Source organism: Prionailurus bengalensis, chromosome B3 (genome assembly GCF_016509475.1).
Source record: "Prionailurus bengalensis isolate Pbe53 chromosome B3, Fcat_Pben_1.1_paternal_pri, whole genome shotgun sequence".
In the NCBI taxonomy this organism is placed as follows: domain Eukaryota; kingdom Metazoa; phylum Chordata; class Mammalia; order Carnivora; family Felidae; genus Prionailurus; species Prionailurus bengalensis.
The window spans coordinates 29,150,580-29,169,120 of NC_057355.1; the positions used below are offsets into that span (position 1 = coordinate 29,150,580).

The 18,541-nt window shown below is 38.3% G+C and overlaps 1 long non-coding RNA gene across 2 annotated transcripts in view; it reads right to left on the reverse strand.

Annotated features, from left to right (window-relative positions):
- Positions 1-1,462: 1,462 nt before the first annotated feature.
- LOC122468374 overlaps positions 1,463-18,541 on the reverse strand; it is a 29,177-nt gene continuing 12,098 nt past the window's right edge. For both annotated transcript variants that reach the window (XR_006293225.1, XR_006293224.1), the window contains exon 4: positions 1,463-1,510. This is a non-coding gene — a long non-coding RNA (uncharacterized LOC122468374). The remainder of the gene's footprint in view (positions 1,511-18,541) is intronic.

An 18,541-nucleotide genomic window follows, 5' to 3' on the forward strand; every position in this document is an offset into this window, starting at 1 on the left:
TGCATATAAATTACACCTCAGTAAAATTCTATTAGTATAAAAAACAAATTCATCAAGAAGTTCCCAATTGATAAATTTAAAACCCAACACATTGTTAAAGAACAGCTAGTTATGGTCACTCACTATAGTACTAGCTGGCTAGAAAGTCTGAGCCCTAACTACTCTCTTCCATTTCTGTTAATTCCAAGGCACCTGGTGAAAGGAAACAGTGAGACAACGCTGGCCTCACTTCATCAAAAGGGAAACTGGAAATGAGATCTTTCTTTCAAATGCCTTTTATCATACTACATGGACCTTTCTGTACTCAAATACATAAGAATAGTTTCCTTATACCAAGGCTCTTATTTTAGCTTTTGTGGTATAAAAATACAGAAGACATTTCTGGGGCACCTGGGTGGCTCATTGGTTAAGCATCCAATTTCAGCTCAGGCCATGATCTCGCAGTTCATGAGTTCAAGCTCTACGTCCAGCTTTGTGCTGACAGCTCAGAGCCTGGAGCCTGCTTCAGGTTCTGTGTCTCTCTCTCTACTCCTCCCCCATATTCTCTCTCTCTCTCCTCTCTCTCTCTCTCTCTCTCTCTCTCTCTGTCTCTCAAAAATGAATAAACATTAGGGGATAAAAAGTTTCAGGGATGTCCAGAGAAAACAGAGTAGGATTCTAGGCTCACCTTGTCCCAAAGTTACACCTAGAGAACACCCACATCAGAGTAAATAAAGCAGAAAATAACCAGAAGTCTAGAAGAACAAACTCTTCACAGTTAAATGTAGAGAAAACGCCACACTGAAGAGGGTATGAAGCGCAGAAATGTGGTCAGGAGCCAAATTAACCCATGAAACTCCAGGGGAGGTAGGGGGACGCCAAAGGTGTGGAGAGGGGAGAGGAGCAGATCCCACATCAGGCACTTAGGTCCCAAGCCGGGAAGACTAATTCCCATAACATTTGGCTGTGAAAAACAGAGGGGCCTAAGTTCACAGGTTCTTACAATCACTTTAAGGTTTTATTTTTAAGTAATCTCTGTACCCAGTGTGGGGCTCAAACTCAACCCCAAGATCAAGAGTTGCACGCTCTTCCGACTGGGCCAGCCAGGTGCCCCTGGAACTTAAAAAATCAGCATTCATGGGGCCCCTGGGTGGCTCAGTTGGTTAAGTGTCTGACTTCAGCCTGGGTCATGATCTCATGGTTCGTGAGTTCAAACCCCGCATCAGGCTCTGTGCTGACAGCTCAGAGCCTGGAGCCTGCTTCAGATTCTGTGTCTTCCCCTCTCTCTGCCCCTGTAATGCTCACATTCTGTCCCTCTCTCTCAAAAATAAATAAACATTAAAAAAAATTTTAGGGGCGCCTGGGTGGCGCAGTCGGTTAAGCGTCCGACTTCAGCCAGGTCACGATCTCGCAGTCCGTGAGTTCGAGCCCCGCGTCAGGCTCTGGGCTGATGGCTCAGAGCCTGGAGCCTGTTTCCAATTCTGTGTCTCCCTCTCTCTCTGCCCCTCCCCCGTTCATGCTCTGTCTCTCTCTGTCCCAAAAATAAATAAACGTTGAAAAAAAAATTAAAAAAAAAATTTTAAAGCAGCATTCAGCTCTAGAAGAGCTGGGAGGGCAAGAGGAAACTGAGTCCCAACCCTTAAAAACACAGCACAACAAACAGCCTCACTGAGATACAGCATATAAGCAGCAGTTTGAAAAATGCTTGGGGTACACAGGAAGACTTATTTACTAATCTCAGCTTGTGCAGGGCAGGGATCCTTAGGAGACTTCTCCAAGAACAAAAGAGCTGGTGAGCAGCATTTCTCTCCCTGCCCCTGTCTAGATACACAGACACATGCAGGAACCAGTGCAGCATTACCATTCCCCTAGCTTGCTAACAGCATGCACCCATCTTGCTCTTCTGCAGACCTGCCCCCTGCATCCCAGCCTGGACCCTGCAGGAGTTTTCCCAGGTAGCTGCAGGTCCCCTGCCACAGCAGACCAGCACAATGCTGGCTGGCAGCACACACTACACACCACATTCTCCTGCAGATAACAACTTTCTAATGTGACCTTGGCAAGAGGCCATCCAAGGCAGTGCCACAAGCCTGGCAGAGTATGGCAGCCCTGACAGGATCCACCATCACTCCAAAATGACTCCTGTACTGGGAAAAGAGGAAGATAACTACACACACCAATCCAACTGCAGCCACAGCAGTGGGCCAGGGGCAGATGTCAGGTCTGACTACAGGTCCCTGCCCATCAGTGAAAGCTTCTCAGGGGGTGATATAGGGAGTTCAGTTATTACAGCTCTGGCAGGCACCTGGTCCAACTCAATTCAAGCCCAAGGTGGCCTCAGACTGGCCCACTAACAACACAAGGATCAAACCCTGCCCACAACAGGCTAAGAGAACCACTACAGTTGACTGGACTGAAGACAAAGGTGGCTCGGCCACAAAAGAAGGGCATAAAACACACATAGAAGACAATGGTGAACAGAGGACACTGCAGTGCAGGACACTGTAGGACTTCTTTAAAAAGCTACTACTTTTTAAAATTTTTTTTAACGTTTATTTATTTTTGAGAGAGAGAGAGAGAGAGAGAGAGAGAGAGCATGAACAGGGGAGGGGCAGAGAGAGAGGGAGACACAGAAGCTGAAACAGGCTCCAGACTCTGAGCTGTCAGCACAGAGCCCGACGCGGGGCTCGAACTCACGGACCGCGAGATCATGACCTGAGCTGAAGTCGACGCTTAACCGACCAAGCCACCCAGGCGCCCCAAAAAGCTACTACTTTTAAGAGCAAAAGATGTTGCTGACTTTCCTAAACCATAGAAACAGACTCAGTGAATTAGACAAAATGAGAAGACAGAGGAATATGTTGCAAATGAAAGAACAGGACAAAATCATAGCAAGGGAGCTAAACAAAATGAAGATAAGTAAAATACCTGATAGAGAATTTAAAGTATTGGTCATAAAGATACTCACTGTACTTGAGAAAACAGTGGAGGACCACAGTGAGATCTACAACAAAGATATAGAAAACATTAAAAAAATACCAATCAGAGATGAAAAATTCAATAACGGAAATTAAAAGTATGCTAGATGGAATAAAATACTAGAGGCAGCAGAAGAATGGATCAGTGACATGGAGGACAGAGTAACAGAAAGCAATCAAGCTGAAAAGGAGATATAAAAACAAATAAAAAATGAAAATAGACAACACAGGAAACAACAGATATTGGCAAGGATGTGGAGAAAGGGGAACACCGCTTACACTGTCAGTAGGAATGCAAACTGGTGCAGCCACGCTGGAAAACAGTACGAAAGTTCCTCAAAAGTTAAAAATGGAGCTACCCTCCAATCCAGCAATTACACTACTAGGTTTTACCCAAAGAATATAAAACACTAAATCAAAGGGATATACATACCTCGATGTTTATAACTAGCATTATCTACAATAGCAAAGAGCCCAAATGTGCACTGACTGATAAATGGATAAAGAAGATGTGGTGTATATATATGCAAGAGAATATTACTCAGCCATAAAAATGAATGAAATCTTGCCATTTGCAATGATGTGGATGGAGCTAGAGAGTATTATGCTAAGCAAAATAAGTCAGTCAGAGAACAAGAAATACCACATAATTTCATTTATATGTGGAATTTAAGGAACAAAACAAACAAGCATAGGGAAAAAAGAGAGACAAACCAAGAAACATACTCTTAAGTACAGAGAACAAACTGATGGTTACCAGAAGGGAGGTGGGTGGGTGGATGGGTTAAATAGGTGATTGGGGACTAAGGAGTAGACTTGTGATGAGCACCAGGTGTTGTATGGAACTGTTGAATCACTATATTGTACACCTGAAACTAATATTACACTGTATGTTTACTCACTGGATTTTAAATAAAAATTTTTTAAAAATGAAAATAGAGTAAGGGACCTCAGAGACATCCCATCAAGCATAATAACATTCATGTTATACAGACCCCGGAAGAAGAGAGAGAAAAGGAGGCAGAAAATTTATTTGAAGAAATAATAGCTGAAAATTTCCTAAATATGGGGAAGAAAAAGACATCCAGATCCAGGAGGCACAGAGAGCCGTCAATAAAATCAACCCAAGTAGGACCATACCAAGACACAAAAATTAAAATGTCCATAAGTAGTGATAAAGAGAGAATTTTAAAAGCAGCAAGAGAAATCAGTCACATACAAGGGAAACAAAATAAGGCTTTTCAGCAGAAACTATGCAGGCCAGAGGGGAGTGGCATGATATATTCAAGGTGCTGAAAGAAAAAACCAGCAACCAAGAATACTCTATCTAGCAAGGCTATCATTCAGAATAGAAAGAGAAATAAAAACTTTCCCAGAAAAACAACAGCTAAAGGAATTCATCACTACTAAACCAGCCTGATAAGAAATGTTAAAGTCGACTCTTTGAGTGGAAACGAAAGACCATAAACAGGAGTAAGAAAAGTAGGAAGCACAAAAGCAGTAAAAGTAAGTATATGTATAATAATCAGTCAAAGGATTCAAAAAATAAAAGAAAAATGTGAAGTATGATACCATGCATCTAAAATGGGGTGGGGGGGCGGAGAAGAGTAAAAACTGAGTGCTTTTAGAATGGGCTCAAACGTATTATAGACTGCTATATGCATAAGATGTTATATATAAACCTAATGGTCAAAGCCATTAGTCAAAACCCAATAACAGATATGCAAAAAATAAATAGAAAGGAATCTAGTAGAACTAAAAAAAGGCAGCAAACCATTAGAGAAGAGAACTACAAAAACAACCATAAAGCTAGTAAAAAAAAAATGGCAGTCAATACATATCTATCAATAATTACTCTGAATGTAAATGGACTAAACACTCCAATCAAAACACACAGGGTGATGGAATGGATGAAAAAGCAAGACCAGAGACTCATTTCACACCTAAAGACACATGCAGACTAAAAGTGAAAAAAGATGGAAAGTATTTATCATGCAAGTGGAAGTGAAAGGAAAGCCACAGAAGCAATATTTATATCAGACAACATAGACTTTACAAACAAAGACTGTAACAAGAAACAAAAAGAGACACTATATGACCACAAGAAGATAAAATAATTGCAAATATTTATACACCCAACATGAAAGCATCCATATACATAAAGCCACAAATAAACATAAAGGAGGGACTTTAACACCCCACCTACATCAATGGATAGATCATCCAGACACAAAAACAAGGCAAAGTGGCTTTGAATAACACATTGGGCCAGATAGATCTAACATATATTCAGAATATTCCATCCTAAAAAGCAGAAAACACATTCTTTTCAAATGCATTTAAAATATTCTCCAGACATGTTAGGCCACAAAACAAGTCCCAACAAATTCAGAAAGACTGAAGTCATACCATGCACCTTTTCTGACCATGCTATGAAACTAGAAATCAACAACAACAACAAAAATCTGGAAAAATGCAAATAAATAGAGATTAACCACATGCTACTAAACAATGAATGCATCAACCAAAAAATCAAAGAAGAAGTAAAAAACAATTAGAGACAAATGAAATTGGAAACAAAATGATCTAAAATCTTTGGGATGCAGCAAAAGCAGTCCTAAGGACAAAAGGTTACAATACATGCCTACCTCAAGAAGAAAAATCTCCAATAAACAACCTAACATTACACATAAAGTATATAGAAAAAGAACAATAAACAAACCCCAAAGCCAGAAGAAAGAAGGAAATACTAAAGATTAGAGCAGAAATAAATGATATATTCTCAAGGGGCCAAGATGGCAGAATAGCATGGAAGGTTTTTTTTTGCATCTCTCGTCCCTGAAATACAGCCAGATCAACACTAAACCAACCTGCACACCTAGAAAACTCATTTGAGGATTAACACAACAATCTGCACAACCTGAACCACAGAACTCAGCAGGTATGCGGCATGGAAAGATGAACTGGGGGAGAAAGTCACAGAGGGCAGGGAGCTGTTTTTGCTTGTGGAGAGAGGAGAGAGATTGGGGGGCGGGGAGAGTAACAAAAGCATCCCCCCACCCCCACTGCCTGAAAGCAGCTGGAGAGAAAAGAGTATGCAAGGGACTGAACAAAAAAGGGATAAAGGAGAAAAGAGAGGGTTTAAATTCCATTAAGACTCTATAAACAGGGGGAGAGCAGAGTCTGAAACTCCACAGCTCAATACCTGGAGGTGCTCTGGTGGGAAGGGCCAATACCCAGGAGCAGAGAGCAAGGTCCAAAGGGCCCTTGGGCCAGAAAGGGAGAGACAGTTCCCCTGCTGGGAGGACATTTGGTAAAGGCTGTGCGGCCACTCCAAAGGTGAAGGGCCCAGAGGACCCTTTGTTTCAGCAGGTCCTGTGTTCCAGAACCACATTTACTGATACTGGAACAAAGATGTTAAGGGGGAAGCCTGGTGCCAGATATGTGTTGTGATTAACCATAATCCCTGAAACACTGCTGCTACATGATTGTGTGAACTTTTTCTGGGGTGGGCTGGCACCCAGCCACAGTCTCTGGGCATCGGCAGCAGCATGGTCTCGTGAACATTCCTGGGGGTGGGCCAGCACCCGGCCATTGCTCAGTAAGACCCTCCCCAAGAGGGTCAGAATGGGTCAAAGCCACAATCCCTCAGAAGTGAGGGGTTGGGAAACACAGCCGCATCTGAGATAAAACTCAGGAGGGAGGTGCCGCCTGGCAATCTGACAGCTTGGTCACGGACAGTGTAAAAGTGAGGAGTGGTAGGAAGCTGGAGACAAAGGAGGGGTGCACAATTGCTGGTTGGGGGGAGCACAGGGTTCTGATACTAAAGACTGGGTAGGTGGGTGATGCCATTTTCACCCCTCCCACTCATGCACATACACACCTACATGCGCTACAACAATCCACCCCAGTAAGCTAAGCAGCGCCATCCAGTGGAGAACTGAGCTGTTACACTAAGCCCCACCAAACTGGGCCAACCTCGCTCTTCAGGAACACCACAAGTCTCTCTGCCTGCTTAGTTTATGGACTGTAAAGCACTTCATAGTTTGACTTCTAAGGGAAACCAGTATAATTTCAATCATACTTCAGTCTTTTTGCTGGTCCATCTATTTAATTATTTTCTTCTCTTAATTCATGAATACAGAAAGAGAAAAAATTTATATTTATTTTTAATTTTTATTAAAAATATTTCTCTTTATTTTCTCTACTATATTTTTTAACTTTTTGTAAATTTTTCAAATTATATTTTTTTACTTCCATCATTTCATTTTATTTCATTGTACTCATTTTTTCAAATTATCAAACATTTCTTTTTTTTTTCTTTTCTTATCATTCCCTTTTTTCTCTAATCTGTCAAGCTCCTTTCAACAACCACAGCAGAGTACACCTAAGAAATAGCATCCTTTACTTGATGTTTTTGTGTTGTTTTTAGTTTTTAAATTTAAATTTTAATTTTTTTTGCAGTTTTAATTCCTTCTCTTCCTTCAAAATGACAACACGAAGGAATTCACCCCAAAAGAGAACAGAAAGAAATGACAGCCAGGGACTTAATCAACACAGATACAAGCAAGATTTCTGAACCAGAATTTAGAATCACAATAACAAGAATACTGGCTGGGTTGAAAATACATTAGAATCCCTTTCTGCAGCAATAAGAGTTAGGATGAAATAAAAAATGCTATAACTGAGCTGCAATCTCGATGGATGCCATAGCGGAAGGATGGATGACACAGAACACCAAATCAGTGATATAGAGGACAAACTTATGGAGAACAATGAAGCAGAAAAAAAAGAGGGAGACTAAAGCAAAAGAGCACGATTTAAGAATTAGAGAAATCAGTGACTCATTAAAAAGGAACAACATCAGAACCATAGGGGTACCAGAAGATGAAGAGAGAGAAACAGGGATAGAAGGGTTATGTGAGCAAATCATAGTGGAAAATTTTCCTAACCTGGGGAAAGACACAGACATCAAAATCCAGGAAGCACAGAGGACTCCCATTTGATTCAACAAAAACCGATCATCAAACAAGGCCTGTCATAGTCAAATTCACAAAATGCTCAGGCAAGGAAAGAATCATGAAAGCAGCAAGAAAAGTCCTTAACCTACAAGGGAAGACAGATCAGGTTAACAGCAGACCTACCACAGAAATGTGGCAGGCCAGGAGTGGCAGGATATGTTCAATGTGCTAAATCAGAAAAATGTGCAGACAATAATTCTTTATCCAGCAAGGCTGTCATTCAAAATAGGAGAGATTAAAAGTTTCCCAGACAAATACAAATTAAAGGATTTCATGACCACTAAACCAGCCCTGCAAGTCATTTTAAGGTGGACTCTCGGAGGGGAGAAAAGATGAAAAAAAAAAAAAAAAAGACCAAAAGCAACAAAGACTAGAAAGGACCAGAGAAAACCACTAGAAATTCCAACTCTGCAGGCAACATAATGGCAATAAATTCATATCTTTCAGTACTCACTCTAAATGTCAATGGACTAAATGCTCTGATCAAAAGACATAGGGTAACAGAATGGATAACAAAACAAGACCCATCTATATGCTGTTTACAAGAGACCCACTTTAGACCTAAAGACACCTTCAGATTGAAAGTAAGGGGATGGATAACCATCTATCAGGTTAATGTTTGCCAAAGAAAGCCAGAGTAGCCATACTTATATCAGACAATCTAGACTTTAAAATAAAGACTGTATCAAGAAATGAAGAAGGGCATTATATCATAATCAAGGGGTCTATCCACTAAGAAGACCTAACAATTGTAAACATTTATGCACCAAATGTGAGGGCACCCATGTATATAAATTAATTAATCACAAACATAAAGAAACTCATTGATAATAATACCATAATAGGAGGGGACTTCAACACCCCACTTACAGAATGGACAGATCATCTAAACAGAAAATCAACAAGGAAACGATGGCTTTGAATGACACTGGACCGTATTGACTTAACAGATATATTCAGAACATTTCATCCTAAAGCAACAGAATACACATTCTTCTCCAGTGCACATGGAACATTCTCCAGAATAGACCATATACTGGGACACAAATCAGCCCTCAACAAGTACAAAAACATCGAGATCATATCATGCATATTTGCAGACCACAATGCTATGAAACTCAAAATCAACCACAAGAAACAATATGGAAAGGTAACAAATACTTGGATACTAAAGACCACCGTACTAAAGAATGAATGGGGTAACCAAGAAGTTAAAGAGGAATTAAAAAGTACATGGAAGCCAATGAAAATGACAACACAACAGCACAAAACCTCTGGGACACAGCAAAGGCGGTCAGAAGAGGCAAGTACATAGCAATTTGGGCCTCCCTAAAGAAGGAAGAAAGTTCACAGATATACAACCTAAACTTACACCTTAAAGAGCTGGAAAAAGAACAGCAAATAAAACTCAAAACCAGTAGAAGACAGGAAATAAAGATTAGAGCAGGAATCAATGCTATCAAAACCAAAAAAAACCACTAGAACAGATTAATGAAACCAGAAGCTGGTTCTTTGAAAGAATTAACAAAATTGATAAACCCCTAGCCAGTTTGATCAAAAAGAAAAAGGAAAGGACCAAAGTAAATAAAATCAAGAATGAAAGAGGAGAGATCACAACCAACACAGCAGAAATAAAAACAATAATAAGAGAATATTACAAGTAATCATATGCCAATAAAATGGGCAATCTGGAAGAAATGGACAAATTCCTAGAAACATATACACTACCAAAACTGAAACAGGAAGAAATAGAAAATTTGAACACATCTATAGCCAGTAAGGAAATCGAATCAATAATCAAAAATCTCCCAAAAAACAAGAGTCCAGGGCCAGATGGCTTTCCAGGGGAATTCTACCAAACATTTAAGGAAGAGTTAACACCTATTCTCTTGAAGCTGTTCCAAAAAATAGAAATGGAAGGAAAACTTCCAAACTCTTTCTATGAAGCCAGCATTACCTTGATTCCAAAATCAGACAAAGATCCTACTCAAAAGGAGGACTATAGACCAATTTCCCTGATGAACATGGATGCAAAAATCCTCAACAAGATACTAGCCAACTGGATCTAACAATACATTAAAAAAATTATTCACCACGACCAAGTGGGATTTATACCTGGGATGCAGGGCTGGTTCAATATCTGCAAAACAATGTGATACATCACATCAATAAAAGAAAGGACAAGAACCACATGATCCTCTCAATAGATGCAGAGAAAGCATTTGACAAAATGCAGCATCCTTTCTTGATAAAAATTCTCAAGAAAGTACAGATAGAAGGATCATACCTCAAGATCATAAAAGCCATATATGAAAGACCCACCACTAATATCATCCTCAGTGGGGAAAAAGTGAGAGCTTTCCCCCTAAAGTCAGAAACAAGACAGGGATGTCTACTCTCACCACTGTTATTCAACATAGTATTGGAAGTCTTAGCCTCAGCAATCAGACAACACAAAGAAATAAGAGGCATCCAATCGGTCAGGAGGAGGTCAAACTTTCACTCTTCACAGATGACATGATTCTGTATATGGAAAACCCAAAAGATTCCACCAAAAAAATGCTAGAACTGATCCATGAATTCAGCAAAGTCACAGGATATAAAATCAATGCACAGAAATCGGTTGCATTCCTATACACCAATAATGAAGCAACAGAAAGAGAAATCAAGGAATTGATCTCATTTACAATTGCACCAAAACCCGTAAAATACCTAGGAATAAATCTAACCAAAGAGGTGAAAAATCTATACACTGAAAACTATAGAAAGCTTATGAAAGAAATTGAAGATGACACATAAAAATGGGAAATTATTCCATGCTCCTGGATAGGAAAAACAAATATTGTTAAAATGTCAATACTACCCAAAGCAATCTACATAGTCAATGCAATACCTATCAAAATAACATGAGCATTCTTCACAGAACTAGAACAGACAATCCTAAAATTTGTATGGAACCAGAAAAGACCCCAAATAGCCAAAGCAATCTTGAAAAAGAAAACCAAAGCTGGAGGCATCACAATCCTGGACTTCAAGCTGTATTACAAAGCTGTAATCATTAACACAGTATGGTACTGGCAAAAAAAACAGACACTCATCAATGGAACAGAATAGAGAACCCAGAAATGGACCCACAAACATATGGCCAACTAATCTTTGACAAAGCAGGAAAGCATATCCAATGGAATAAAGACAGTCTCTTCAGCAAGTGGTGCTGGGAAAACTGGACAGCGACATGCAGAAAAATGAACCTGGACCACTTTCTTACACATTACACACACACACACAAAACCCAAAATGGATAAAAGACTAAACGTAAGACAGGAAGCCATCAAAATCCTCGAAGAGAAAGCAGGCAGAAACTTCTCTGACCTCGGCCGCAGCAACTTCTTACTCAACACCTCTCTGGAGGCAAGAGAAACCAAAGCAACAATAAACTATTTGGACCTCATCAAAATAAAAATCTTCTGCACAGCAAAGGAAACAATCAGCAAAACTAAAAGGCAACCGACGGAATGGGAGAAGATATTTGCAAATGACATATCAGATAAAGGGTTAGTATCCAAAAAACAAATAATCCAGTGAAGAAATGAGTAAAAGACATGAATAGACACTTCTCCAAAGAAGACATTCAGAAGGCCAGTCAACACATGAAAAAATGCTCAACATTACTCATCATCAGGGAAATACATATCAAAACAACAACGAGATATCACCTCACACCTGTCAGAATGGCCAACATTAACAACTCAGGCAACAACATATGTTGGCAAGGATGTGGAGAAAGAGGATCTCTTTTGCACCACTGGTGGGAATGCAAACTGGTGTAGCCGCTCTAGAAAACAGTATAGAGGTTCCCTAACCCTACGACCCAGCAATTGCACTACTATGCATTTATCCAAAGGATACAGGTATGCTGTTTCGAAGGGACACATGCACCCCAATGTTTATAGCAGCACTATCAACAGTAGCCAAAGAGCCCAAATGTCCATCAATGAATGAATGGATAAAGAAGATGTGGAGTGTGCACACACACATACACACACACACACACACACGCACGCACTATGGAGTATTACTCGGCAATCAAAAAGAATAAAATCTTGCCACTTGCAACTACGTGGATGGAACTAGAGGGTATTATGCTAAGCAAAATTAGTCAGTTAGAGAAAGACAAATATCATATGGCTTCACTCATATGAGGACTTTAAGATACAAAACATATGAACATAAAGGAAGGGATGCAAAAATAACATAAAACAGGGATGGGGACAAAACATAAAAGACTCTTAAATATAAGAACAAACAAGGTTGCTGGAAGGGTTGTGGGAGGGGGATGGGCTAAATGGGTAAGGGGCTTAAGGTATCTACTCCTGAAATCATTATTGCACCATGTGCTAACTAACTTGGGTGTAAATTATAAAAAGTAAATTATTAGATAAGAAAAAAAAAGGATATAGAAAGTAAAACAAACAAACAAACAATACAACAGATCAGTGAAACCAGAAGTTGGTTCTTATAGAGATCAACAAAATTGACAAATCTTTAACCAGACTCATGAAAAAGAGAGAAAGAGAAGACTCAAATAAGAAACGAAAGAGTAGAAACAATAATTGACACTACAGAAATACAAAGGATTATGAGAGATTATTATGAAAAACTATATGCCAGCCCATTGGACAACCTAGAAGAAATGGATAAATACTTAGAAACATATAACCTACCAAAGTTAAGCAGAAAGAAACAGAACGTTTGTCCAGACTGATTACCAGCAAGAAATGGAATCCCAACAAAAAAAAATCCAGGACCAGATGGTTTCACAGGTGAATTCTAGCAAACATTTAAAGAATTAATACCTATTGTTCTCAAGATATCCCCCCAAAATGGAAGATTCCAAATTCATTTTATGAGGCCAGCATTATTACCCTGCTACCAAAATCAGATAGACACTACAGAAAAAAGAGAACTACAAGCCAATGTCTCTGATGAACATAGATGCAAAAATCCTCAACAAGTATTAGCAAACCAAATGCAATGATACATTACAAAAATCACTCACCAGGATCAAGTGGGATTTATTCCCAGATGCAAGCATGGTTCAACATTCACAAATCTATCAACGTGATACATCACATCAACAAGAAAGGATAAAAACCATATGATCATTTCAACGGATGCAGAAAAGCATTTGACAAAGTACAACAACCATTCATGGTAGAAACATACAAAAAAGTAGGTTTAGAGGGAACATACCTCAACACAATAAAGGTCATCTATGAAAAATCCACAGCTAACATCATATACAATAGCAGAAACCTGAGAGTTTCCCCCTAAGAGCCCGAACAAGACAAGGAGGTCCACTCTCACGCTTTTATTCAACATAGTACTGGAAGTCCTAGTTACAGCACTGAGACAAGAAAAAGAAATCAAAGACATCCAAATTGGTGAGGAAGAAGTAAAACCTTCAATATTTGCAGATGACATGATACTATATATAGAAAACCCTAAAGACTCAGGGAGCCTGGGTGGCTCAGTTGGTGGAGTGTCTGACTTCAAATCAGGTCATGATCTCACAGTTCATTAATTTGAGCCCCACATTGGGCTTGCTGCTGTCAGCACAGAACCCACTGTGTATCCCCCGTCTCTGCCGCTCCTCTGCTCATGCTGTCTCTCAAAAATAAAAAAAAAAAAATTTTTTTTTAAAAAAGAAAACATAAAGATTCCGCCAAAACTGCTAGAACTGATAAATCGGTAAGGTTACAAAATATAAAATCAATATACAGAAATCCACTGCCTTTCTAGACGCTAATAATGAAGTAGCAAAAAAAAAGAAAATAAGCAATAGTCCTGTTTACAACTGCATCCAAAATAATAAAGTATCTAGGAATAAACTTAACCAAGGATGTAAAAGACCTGTACTTTGAAAACTATAAGATATTAATGAAGGAAACTGAAGATAATGCAAATAAATGGGAAGATACTCCATGCTCATGGACTGGGAGAAGTATTGTTAAAATGTCCAAACTACCTAAAGCAATCTACAGATTTAATATAATCCCTATCAAAATACCAATACCAATTTTTACAGAACTAGAACAAAAATCCTAAAATTTGTATGAAATCACAAAAAACCCTGAATAGTCAAAGTAATCTTGAAAAAGAAGAACAAAACTGAAGGTACCACAATCCCGGATTTCAAATTATACTACAAAGCTGTAATAATCAAAACAGAATGGTACTGGCACAAAAAGAGACACACAGAACAATGGAACAGATCTGAAAGCCTAGAAATAAACCCAGAATATATGGTCAATTAAGCTTCAACAAATGAGGCAAGAATGTGCAATGGGAAAATGACAGTGTCTTCAACAATGGTGCTGGGAAAACTGGACAGTTACATGCAAAAGAATGGAACTGGACCACTTTCTTATACCATACACAGAAACTCAAAATGGATTAAAGACCTAAGTGTGAGACCTGAAACCACAAAAATTCAAGAAGGGAGCAGTAATTTCTTAGACATCACCAGTAGCAACATCTCTCTAGATATGTTTCCTAAGGCAAGGGAAACAAAAGCAAAAATAAATTATTGTGATTACATCAAAATAAAAAGCTTCTGCACAACAAAGAAAACAAGCAACAAAACTAAAAGACAACATATTGAATAAGAAAGGATATTCACAAATGAAATTTTGACAAAGGGTTAATATCTAAAATATATATTAAGAACTATACAACTCAACACCAAAAAATAATCCAACTAAAAAAGGACATTAGACATGAGCAGACACTTCTCCAAAGAAGACATACAGATGGCCAATACACACATGAAAACATGTTCAATGGGGCACCTGGGTGGCTCAGTAGGTTAAGCACCAGACTTTAACTCAGGTCATGATCTCACAGTCTGCAAGTTAAAGCCCCACATTGGGCTCTGTGCTGACAGCTCAGAGCCTGGAGCCTGCTTCAGATTCTGTGTCTCCCCCTCTTTTTGCCCCTCCCATGCTCATGGTCTGTCTTCCTCTCTCAATAATAAATAAATGTTAAAAAAACTCAAAATGTATTTTTGAATGCCTAATACAGACAAGGTACCCTAGTAGGCAGAGAAAATATAAAATGATGAACAAATCCAAAAAGGTCCCTGCCTCAGGAACCTCGAAGGCTATGAAAGAGTCATATGAAGGAATCATACACATATATATAAAATTGCAGTTGTCAGGGGAGGTTTTCCTGAAGAAGTCAAGATCTGAAGAATGGGCGGACGTTAACTAAGCAGCCTCTTATATGTGGAATTATAAAGAATTTGCCATGGTAAGTACACCATGCATATTTATTCTTATGAATTTATGTATGAATGTAATATGTAATTATATTCTCTAAATCCCAGATATAAAATATACAAAATTCTTTTAAATCCCAGTTACAGAGTGTATATGAGATCCTCTTCCTCTAAATATAACTGGTATTAGAAAAAAGCCATTTAAAGTCAGTCCACATAAGACAGGTGAAAATTGGGGGCACCTGGGCAGCTCAGTCAGTTAAGAAGCCGACTCTTAAATGGCTCTTGCTTTTGGCTCACACTTCGTGAGATCAAGCCCCGCGTCAGGCTCTGCACTGATAGCATGGAGCCTGCTTGGAATTCTCTCTCCTTCTCTCTCTGTCTCTCCCCCATCGCTTGCGCTCACACTCTCAAAATAAATAAATAAACTTTTAAAAAAGGGATGAAAATTTCACATACAGTAGTAAGAATTTTGATCAGTTTATCTTATATTTAACAAATTTCAGTTATAATTGCAATTATGTACTAATTCTTAATCATGAACAAATGAAGTAAAGATTTGGGCCTAATTTTCCAACAAAATTGTTACATACAAACTAACTTCACCTAATGTCTAGCTTCTATATCATAATTGTAAAGAAGGTTTTATTGTAAAAAATCTGAGATTGTTGACAATTTTTCCAAGACCTTCTTTTAATCTTGATATTCAATTTTTTTTTTAATTTTTTTTCAACGTTTATTTATTTTTGGGACAGAGAGAGACAGAGCATGAACGGGGGAGGGGCAGAGAGAGAGGGAGACACAGAATCGGAAACAGGCTCCAGGCTCTGAGCCATCAGCCCAGAGCCTGACGCGGGGCTCGAACTCACGGACCGTGAGATCGTGACCTGGCTGAAGTCGGACGCTTAACCGACTGCACCACCCAGGTGCCCCGATATTCAATTTTTTTTAAGAGATGAGAGGGTCAGCATCATCTTTCTATTTTCTCTGTTTTTTAATTGCGGTGGCCTAACTCTGCCAAACCTTCATTTGTCTTCAGTTTCATTTGTAATTTGAGTTCAACAACATCATTTTCATCATCTATCTACATCTTTTCAAAGTTTGCAATTGAACCCTAAAATCACTTTGTATTGCATTAAGTGTTTTACAGGAGTATTCAACAACCCGGAAAAGACTGGCTAACAATGCCCATAGACTAAACAGGCATGCATACATGAAGGACAACTAGTTTTATAAGTGATTTGTTCATCTGAATATAATTTTGGCTTCCCTTTGCAATCTCATGACTATGGGGGCTTAAATAATAAATAGTGAGCTAACTAGAAGAGCTGTGCAGTTTGAGCAGATAGTGGCAAGAGATCAGGTCAAAGAGGAAAGTATCCACATAGCAATGTTGCCTCCCATAGTGAAAGAATATGGGCACATGTATATCAATACAATATAAGAACAGCCAGTAAACCAGGTAGCCAGGAAAAGTAGATAAGAGAATCATCCAGCAGAAAAACTTTATAGGATAGTCATAAAAGCCACCACTCTAATAACACATTCTTAAAAATAAGAGTAATTTAAATAACGAAAAACCCAAGCTTTAAATTTTGCTTCAAATTCTTCCTGTAGAATGTACAAATCTCCCTAGAAATAGATCAGATTTTTCTAGCCAGTTGGTTAAAACCACCCTTATAATACATTTAAGAGCCTCCCACTTAGATGTTAGTTTGCTAACAATCTTACAATATTAGTTTTTTGTCAGGCCTGACTCAGGGCACATTAGGAAAGAAAAACAAAATATTATGTATGAGGCCAGCAACAAAACCACAGTGGAGACCAGTACATCTCAACATCTCAAAATTACTTACTATGTATTTAGGTATGGTAATAATAGATGGTATGGTAATACGGTAATAATTAGTGTTAGGCCTTTCAGCTTATTTCTTAAATAATTTTAAAAGCTTTTGTTTTTAGAATGTACAAAAAAAAAACCCCAACATCAGGTCAAAATAATCTTTCTCTTCCTAAGAAAGTACTTGGATCACATCTTGTCAATGTGAATAAAAATTAGAAAGCGAGTTTTTCCTGAAGCCAAATATAATTTTTCTATGAAATACACCCAAAGAAACATGTCTATTCTGCTTAGCTCCATATTTACCTTTGTATGGTGTTCAAGCATTTCCTTATGTTACAAAAACTGGCACACTTGGCTATTACTTCTAATTAATTTTAAAAAGGGCAAAAATAAAAAAGCATAATCTTAAACCTCATAAGGTTGAGTTAACAACTGGAATAAAACAAATGTCTGAAGTGAACAAAAACACTAAATGGACATTGGAAGAAAAAGTACATGCTCTGATATAAGGCAGTTAAAGTAAAACATCACTTTGGAATAAACATTTACTAGTAGTCAATGATGCAGAACTAAAAGACTGTTCCACACAAAAGCCAAGACTTTTATATCGACCTGTTCCACTGGAGTCAGCAATTTCTTCCTGAAGACTTTTACAGGATTCTAACAATCTTTAGCATTTCTTATTATATAACTCAGCATGAGAAACTAATTTTCAAAAGGTATTTCTTAATTATATTAAAAGTGCAAGGCTGAGCTTATGGCAATATTCGATTCCAAAAAGTAAAAAAATATAATCCGGGCCACATATTGAGAAGATGCCATAGTTAACACTTCAATAATGCAATTTCACATATGAATCAGTCTATTGTAAAAAGTTAAAAAAATCTTTTCCTCTCTTCATATAACCATTATTTACTAATAAGACATCATGACTAACAATGAACAAAAACTATCCTTGACATTGTATAGAAATAGACGTTTATACTATAACAGTTAAGGACACTGGGTTATAGGGAACAGAGAACTTAGTTCACAATAGCATATACAAATATGGACTCATTATTTTCAAAAAACAAAAAATCTTGAACTCAGTGATTGCTAAGGTTGGTTTAGTAGTGAATGAATTCATCAATATCTTCAATATTTTTGCTCCACTACACTGAACATATTGACCTTTTGTATTCATATTTGTTGTCTAATGATTGCAAGATGATCACTGCAGCTCCAAACATCACATCTAAAGTCAAAGCAAGAAAATGGGGTTAACCCCAGCCCTGTCTGACCCTTTATTTAGAAACAGGGAAAGCCTTCCATGAAGTTCTCCCCCCGCCCCCCCCCCCCAGATTCATGGATTAGAATTATATTACTGCAGCAGTAAGAAAGGTTGCAATTAAATATTTAACTTCCTAATTTTTATGGTAGCAGTAAGGAATGGATATGG